The sequence below is a fragment of the Poecilia reticulata genome, linkage group LG19 (assembly GCF_000633615.1).
Source record: "Poecilia reticulata strain Guanapo linkage group LG19, Guppy_female_1.0+MT, whole genome shotgun sequence".
NCBI classification, from domain to species: Eukaryota; Metazoa; Chordata; class Actinopteri; order Cyprinodontiformes; family Poeciliidae; genus Poecilia; species Poecilia reticulata.
Window position 1 is genome coordinate 21879702 of NC_024349.1, and position 8943 is coordinate 21888644.

The window sequence follows — 8943 nt, forward strand, 5'->3', positions numbered from 1 at the left end:
GCAAACACACACACGCTGGCTCTGGGTGGAGGAAATTTCCAAGTGAAAAGTTGCTTTTCAGAGCATAGGACTCGCAAGTAAACAAGCCACATGTGTGTGTGTGTGTTTGCAGAGACTGTAAAATAAGACTACACACACATTAGGTGTGACAAAATGCTCTGTCATCTCAGGTATTGTTACTTGATCTCCAGTATGGACACTGGTTTTGCACCAGGACTGCAGTCTTTCTATAATTCCAGAAGAAGCATCAATAAGACGGCTTATTTGCTTCAATAAGACGGCCAGATGCTGAAATTCTTCTGGTAGTTTGTCACCAATCGAGCCAGTCGTTGTCTTGAACACGAGATCAAGCTGGTGTTATGGAACCAAAACAGGATGGGAGTGTTGGACACCCTTCATGTCCAACCAGTGAGAATGAAGGAGTGTTGGACATACTTCAATCTCAACGGGAGAACCCTTCAGATATTGTGTCCCATTTTATTTTTGTTTTGTTTTCAAGCATCACCACTTGGAAAAACTACCACCAGCTGAAGTTTAGAGACTTCACCTGAACCTGTTTGAATAATCTTAATGGCAAGTCATGGAATTGGCAAGAAAAGAAAAATGTTGATTGTACATACACAGCCTATCTAACTGTATTCAGAGCAGCAACTAAAACAGAAATCCGAAATACAAACGTCTCTCATTTAACCACTGAGTTTGACAGAACTTTCCTGTCAAACTAAATTAAAGAAACTAGACTTTGCATTGATGTTGAAAGCTAGTAAAGGTGCTTTGATCATAATAATAATAATAATAATAATAATAATAATAATAATAATAATAATAATAATAATAATAATAATAATAATAATAATAATAATAATAATAATAACCACAGCAGGTCTATGACCAGATTGATAATCTTAAAATCAGTTGCTTGGTTACAGTCCAGGACTGCGTGACCTCTGATCCCAGACCAGATACCAGTCCAGTAGACTATCGGGCGACTGGAGACCAAACTTTCAACATTTGCTACGTAAATGTTACATTGTTGCATTCAAATGAACCAAAAACTCTGAAAAACCTGTTCATCACTTCGCCTGTGACGGTGCTGCATCAAGAACCACTGAAGGGAATGACACAAAAACGTCCAAAGAAGACACGTGAGCACAACTTCATTCTCCATGAAACATAAATAGAAATGGAGTTTCAAATCAACTGTAGTCATTCATCAGTCATTTCTCCCGCTGACTCCGGTCCGCTCAGCGTTCAAATATGCATTCAAACTGCACCAAATTCCCCTCAACCAAAACCAAGACGAGGTTTGTAGGTTTGCGCATTAACACCTCATCAAACCGACCAGACTTTCCAGGCAACCAAACCAGAGCTCCATTAAAGCGGACCAAACAGGCCTGGTGTGAATCCAGCCTTAGACTGTTTCCCTGCAGGGGGAGGAAAACCAACACCACAGTGTGTGCAAAATGCAGAATTTTCCTTATTTATTAAAACCAGTAACAGGCTATATGTATATATACTAATACACGTTCACAAAACCTAAGGGAAGTCTCTAGTAATGGTTTCAGATCTATTCACAAAGCAACAAGGTTATATTCTCAGCAACAGAATCAAAGGCAGTGTGTCATAAACTCTATATTGTAAATACTGATGTCTCCTGAGAGTGTGAGGCGTGTTAATCAAACAGATCCATATCATGAGCAGCATTCCTTAAACAGACTTGTCTAAACTTCTTATCAGCATTACAATCATACTGGTGATAAATTGCATAACTAATAGAATGGGAAAGTGGGAGCCCACTCAGGATTTTCTTACTGCCATCAAATATTGGTTTTCCATTCACTATTACGTGACCAGACTCACAACTCTACAGAGCCTTGCAAAATAAAAAATAAAAAAATACTTTTTTTTTTTATATACAAACAGGAACCTCTGTATATTTTATGTAATATACAAACACATATATGTTTAGTGCGCCCATTTCTTGCCTATTTTGATCCCCATGAATGAAATAAAATCCAACAAGCTGCTTTAATAAGTCTCATAATTTGAAATTCGAATCCACCAGTGAATAAATATGAATAATGGTGTAACGGAGCCATTATGCAAAGAAGAATATAGGCTAAAACATAAGCACATCTAAAGTCTGGAGAATTTACTCAAGGAGGCTTAATACTCATACTCACAACACCTTATTTGGATTTTTATTTGAAAATAAGTTGAATCCCATATATTCTACTCTTCACTTTGTCCATCAGTGAAATCATCTGAAGTTGTGAAAAAGTTGAAGACATTTGGAAGACTACGTACACCAATCGGGCTGCAGCTAACAAATATTTTAGCAATCAATTATTCTATCAATTATTCTGATGATTAATCGATTGATTGAGTTTTAAAAAATGGCAGATTTTTTTAGGATTATTAGAAATATGTTAAAAGATGCAAATTTACAAATACTTAAATTTCTTTTTTTTTTTTTAAATAAGAAGATAAACATTTCATTGCATAAAACACAGTAACACAGCACCAGTGTCATGTGTTTGAGTGTAAAGCATCATCAGCGGTGAGTGAGACCAGAAAGGCTCTGTGGAAATTTAGTCAATTTGTCAGTTCAAAACGGTTTTATAAGAAGTCGTCCAATTTTTGGAAAGAACGGGTTTTGTAACAAAAGTAAAAACTGTAATGAACACTTTTACCTGCTGAGTTTCATTTCTTATATATATCATCACCGTGCCAACAGTGGTTTGTTCCTGAAATGAGCTGATGAAAACCACGTGGGAGGAACAACGAGCATCAGCCTTGAATGTGTGTCGTATTTTGACCGCGTCAAACCATCCGCCTCAATGAATGAGGGGAATGCGGGCAGATAATATGAAACTATTGCTCTCACAGGCAGAAGTTTCAAGTCGCTGTAAGGGAAACAAAGGAGGAAGGCGGAGGCCGCATTCTTTTCTCGATGTTTCTATTGTGGCCCGATAAGAGACGAAAGCGTGATACAAGGAAGCATCTGTGTGTGCCTGAAGGCTCAAAGTCCGCCCATTATCACCAGCAGTGACATCACGATGCTCTGGATGTGTTTTGTCCAGTTGGACAAGTGGAAATTTTTTGCAATAGTCAAAGTATATCGGCAGATTTTATTTCTGGAACTCTTAAAGGGCTGCAAACCAAAAAAAAGAGAGAGAGAAAAAGAAAGGGAATGGGTCAATATTGGTGTGAGTACCGTAATGAAAGCTCCATCGACCCGCACAGCACTGATCTAAGGTTGGTGCTCCTCCAGTTGACAGATTACCCAGCAGTACTTGCTGCTGAGGAGTCCTAAAAACGGCACAGATGCGAATCTTTCCATTCCACCTTGACCTTTTGCTGAATACCGCGTAGCGCATCAGAATGCCATTACCTCTCCCCGGCTGGTGAAATATTTAAACGGTGGGAGAGGGCTGCTTAACGTGCGGCACTGAACTCTCGGCTCGTCTCTTTGCCGAAAGTGAAATAATAATAACGGCTGGAGCCCGAGCCGGCTGCGGCGCGGCTATTTTGATGTGGGCCATAAATGAAACATGATGGCGGCGGCTTCGGCGCGGTGGGACCTCGGCCTGGTCAAACAAAGATGATCCAGGAAAACTCCTGTCGTTCATGATTTACGACATCCGCAGTCAAAACTTCAGCTGCCCTATCTGATCAGCAAACGCCGAACACGTTCGTCTTCTGCAGCTTTCACTCCTGCTCTGTGTAAAACTGTCTCTTGTCTGCTGCTTTATTAAACAGGGACAGCAAATGTAAGAGAAACAAATCTAGGAAATGTAGTAAGATTCTTACATTTAATGCCATAACGACTACACTCGCCCATGTATTTTTATCAGATTTTATTTGATCTAGACCTCATTTTGGACCTCTACAGATTGAACATTTCCCTATTGTTTCTTTTATTTTTGCAAATTAGCCTTGCAGCAAGAAGGTCCCGGGTTTGAATCTCGACCCGGGGTCCTTCTGAATAGAGCTTGGACGTTCTCCATGCGTGGGTTCCCTCCAGGTACTTTGGCTTCCTCCCACAGTTCAAAAACATGACAGTCGTGTTAATAGGTCTTTCTGAATTGTTCTTAGGTGTGCGTGTGTGTTTCTCTAAGGGACAGGTGACCTGTCCCGGGTGTACTGTGCCTCTCACCCAATGACCCAATGAAATAGGTATTCATAATGCTGTTTGTTCATTATTGTAGAACATCTAGTTTAATGAGTTTTTCTTACACAAAGATGACTTCTGAAGACAGTTGGCTGGATTGGGTAGGGATGTCAGAGTGATAAGTCACTAAAAAAATATCCAAAGTAAAACAATGAGGTTTGTGTTTAAGTGGTATGAATGCTCATGCAAGGCGTTGTTGCACTGGTGGATACTTAACTTGTGTTTATCAGACTCAGGAATGTCTGACAGTGAGTCATCTTCGGGTGGCTCCCCTTTAGTGTATATTTACTCAAGGCAAGTAAAAAACAATTAAGCAAGTGAGAAACCAGAAACTAAAACTCCACCCATGTGCCAACATCGTTCATCAGTCGTTTCAGTATAGACTTCAAACACACCATTCTGATGATGAAGCTTCATGTGACTCGGCCAACATGTTGGGCTAAGATCTCTCTAAACTGCCCTTAGGTCAGAGCGTATACGTACATTGCTGTCGTAGTAAATGATTGGTCACCCCTCCATGACCAATTGTGGATTAAGGCCAGTATAGAACTAGATGTATGACTGAATCCTAGTCTGCTCCTGAAACACCTCTGAGTGACGGGAAAACAAAAACAGGAGACATCCAGAAGGATACAGGTACGTTTTCATGGTGTTACAAAGACCATGGTGACAGAACATGGATGCTACAGCTGACTCTCTGAATGCCCAATCTGGTTATCCCTTTTAGGAAGTAAAAGTAGAAAATACCAAGGAATTTTTGCTCATGTAAATTAACTAGTGGAGGCACTGCTAGCTAAAAAGATTGTTGTGCTGCTAACCATAAATCATTAATCACAAACATTAGTTCTGCTAACATTCTACACCAACACCAATTAGCTGAAGCTAATGCTAAAGAGCTACATGGTGGGTAATGTTGATACACAACCTGTATTGTAGTACATCACCTTCACTGGGGTTAAATCTGTTATTACCCATGATGCTTTGGAACAGACATTTCACTCATTGTTTCAATTTTATAGTTGTTGAGTATCGCTAACTTTGTAGCAGATTTTGCCTAATTGAGCTCAGTAGGGCTTCAGTCAGAAAGCACAAAGGGTGTAAGCAAATTTTAAACTGATTTGAGCTACAGGTTGTCGTTCTACAGCAATGCATTCTGGGTACATATGAAGTGTAATTTGTCAAGCCGCGTCAGGGGTGGAGAACGGAAGGAGAGGAAACAAAACTGCTAACAGTCTTCACCCACTTCAAAATAAGAGCACAAATATACACGACTAACTACTTGAAGAATTCTCAACAATAATAATAAAGGTTGTCAAATAGATTTGTGCTTTAGAATTTAGCCAGAAAAATGTATTAAGGGAAAGCTAGGTGCGCTAAACATTAGCATAAATGCTTAAGTGCTAAATGAAAAAGTGGGTCAGCCCTACACTCCATTTCCTGGACGTGAACAAAAAAAGAGCATATAAAAGAAAGAATGAATCCTAAGCACACTCATTAATCACAGCAATAATATCAGAAAGGATGAAACAGATACTGTAAGGTGGATTCTATTTACAGTTCTGTGTCAACTGAAAAAAAAAAAAAACTGGAGCACGAGGAAACCTCATTTGGAAGAGTTGTTTTTTATTTTTCCCAAATAGGCCACATCATCAGTGTCACAATGTTCCAGACTCATCACAGAGCTCCAAATGCCAGCTGAGCTACTTCCAAACACTTTTATCATTTTAACTCCTCTCTCTCACGTCTCAATGCTGCGCTTAAACTCCAGCGAGCGAGCGTTTACACGCTCATTCTCCAGACAGGAGGACAACAGAAGGAGTTTACTCTGCCGCAGTAAACTCGGAGGTCCTCCTCGCAGAGGCCATCCTTCTTCTCTGAGTTGGCGTCACTTTCACAGTGTGGGAGAATGAGTTCAGAGAGGCTGAAACAACCGCGGCCTTATCTCTGCGCCGCAGAGGCAGGAGTAGCTTGCGCCCTAACATCCACGCACTGAGGCACAGATTAGAGAGGTGGCTGTGCCTGGGTTTCCTATTATTAGAGGAGAGGTTTATGGTCGGGGAGAGCTGCAGGGAATCACTGAGATTAAATTACACAGACGGGGAACATCAAATACCGGGGAAACTTCCCAGGCTCTGGGGAGAGCGATGAGCTGGGAGTAGAGCGGAAGAGGTACAGCTGAGCCGGGTAGGAGGGTGTATTACACCAAAGCCATCTCCTTATGACTCGGCTGTCTTCAAACAACCGGAGCAATGTGGCCATGAAGCTCACAAGCTAAAAAACATAGTTTAGTCGACACTAGCTTGCAAAAGTAGTCTTTTTTCTCTCTCAATTTTTCATGTTACAACCACAAGCCACAGCATATTTTATTGCAGCAGGTTATGTGATAGACCAGCAAAAAATAGTGCATTATTTTGAGGAGGAAAGAAATAAATACACGGCTTTGAAATTTGATGCGTTCACGAGTTAGCAATTTTGAGCCTGGAGTTTGGGCCTTTGTCTCTTTAAGAAGCTCCTGCTCTTTATGAAACTCCGCCTTCAGGAAGTCATCACAACATGGCTCCTCTATCAACCCTTTAAAAGAACGTTTTTACCAGCGATGACCTATGAAAGGGTTTGCCAATTGCTGCCGGCTAGTCTGAAGGAGTTGAGTGGGGGAGTCACTGTAGAGGGGTGCTCAGTGCGGCGAAAACTTGGAAGTTGTAGCTCAGAGGAGGAGTTTCGTCCTAGGAGGAGGGGCTAAGTCCACCCAGGACGTTTGCACAGCCAAATGGTTGCCATGGGATATTAAATGATTTCTTAAACATGCATGAAAGAATCAAGGTAATGATCCAGGTAAGTTTTGGAGTCTGATGGTCGGCCCATTTGAATTATAATGTAAGCAACCATGCAAAATCTGAGTTGACCACTAAAATCTACAGTGTGGAGAAATCTTCATCAGGCACTCTTCAAGCCACAGTGAAGCTTGGTGGTGGCAGCATCATGCTTCACTGTTTGACTGTTAATTTTCAGCAGAGACTGGGAATTTGGACCAAGCTGATAAAGATTTAAAGCTACAAAAGTCTTTTCTTGCAAGAAAGAAAACCGCCACTTGTGATGCTCACCAATTTATCGCCCTGTGCAGCCCGAGGTTTTCACTGACAAAAATGATTACGGCTTCTGATTTCTTTGGATCCCTGGAACGCTCACTGGAGAGTCCTAATAGCACCCGTCTGCAGTTTAGTGATGGGAAAGAAGCGCTCAATAGTTTTTTAGGAGGTGGAAATGGGATCCTGGGGATTTGTGAGGGTAAATTGAAGCAGAGGATACAGCAGGCTATAAAAGCGAAGCGAGGTGTACAAATGGGACGGTGTGGTTGTTTGAGGGGTCTTCAGTATTAACAAACAGGCTTTTTCCCTCCCCTTTCTGTTATTAAGCCATAAACATAAGCATAATTGAGGGGAGATGTAGAAATCTATTCGCCATGATGTCACAAGAGGACAACATCAAATCAGGGAGTGGAAAGACGAATGAACAAAGAAAACTCCTCAATAAAAGTGAGTAAATCCTAGCAATGCTAATAGAGGTGAGCTACATTGTTATAGTGAAATGAAACATCAGAAGCAGATTATCAAATACCAAGTTCAGTCAGGACACAACAGAATTTTGATTTGATTGAGTTTGGGCAGAAAACCAGGAATTGGGCTGGTTTTAACATTGTTATGTTACAGTGTCTTATGGTTGGCATTTGTTTCATTTAATAAAATAATCTTATAAAATCATTATTTTTCTGTGTCCAATTAGGGTCTTATCTCCTTACCGTGAGAATACCTTTGTGATATCAAATTTTTAGCAGCAACTTTTAGTTTGCATTTAGGTAAGTTACAGTACTTTTTACAGAGTTTATAATTGTGAGGGAGAAGCTTGCAGCCAACCAGCCAAGTCACAGTATCTGTAAATTACCACTCAAAAAAATGAAGCAATGGACCCAACCTCAGACAGGCCTCAATATGTTTTATAACTTAAATGTTTGGCGTTGCACTTCTATGTGAACATAAGGATCCTCACAGTAAACCACAAAGTTATTTGGGTGGAGCCCACCTTCACCATGGAGCTACGTTCCTGTGTGGAAACATGCCCCAACATGTTTGTGTTCAAGGGAGGTCAATGAGAAGAACACAAAAGATTTTCTTGTATTTTTTTTAATGATTCATTTTGAAATATTATCTAAATATATGTTAACTCTACAAGAAAGTGCTAAAATGACAAGCTGTTGAGGTTTTTCACCCTTAGTCACTTTAAAACACTGGTTTTGGTGTATTTTATTGGGACTCAATGGAAGTTATGCTAAAATTGAAGTCATGATAAATTTTCTGGCACAACCGCCAATTTAGCATATAGCTTGTATTGTGGGTTTTGCCTTTTGTTGACCCTTCTGAGCTGCCATAGAATGTAAAAGCAAGCCACACATTTCAGAATTTTGAAAAAGAGAAAATCATATTTTCTTTGCACTCCAACATTATTCACTATTCTGTGTTAATCTATCACATTAAATCCTAATAAAGTGTGCTTACTACTCTTTAAAACGCAACAATATGTAGAAAAGATCAAAGGCTGTGAAATACTTTAACCTGCTCACCAACTCATTTTAACCCCACTTTCTCACCAATGCTGTCATTTTTCCATTATTATGTGTGTAAGAACTATTACTTGAGAGACCCTGAAGTGTTTTCACAACCTCCCACATTCTAATAAAACAAACTTATTTCCGCAGCAGGTTTTGTGTGTGTATA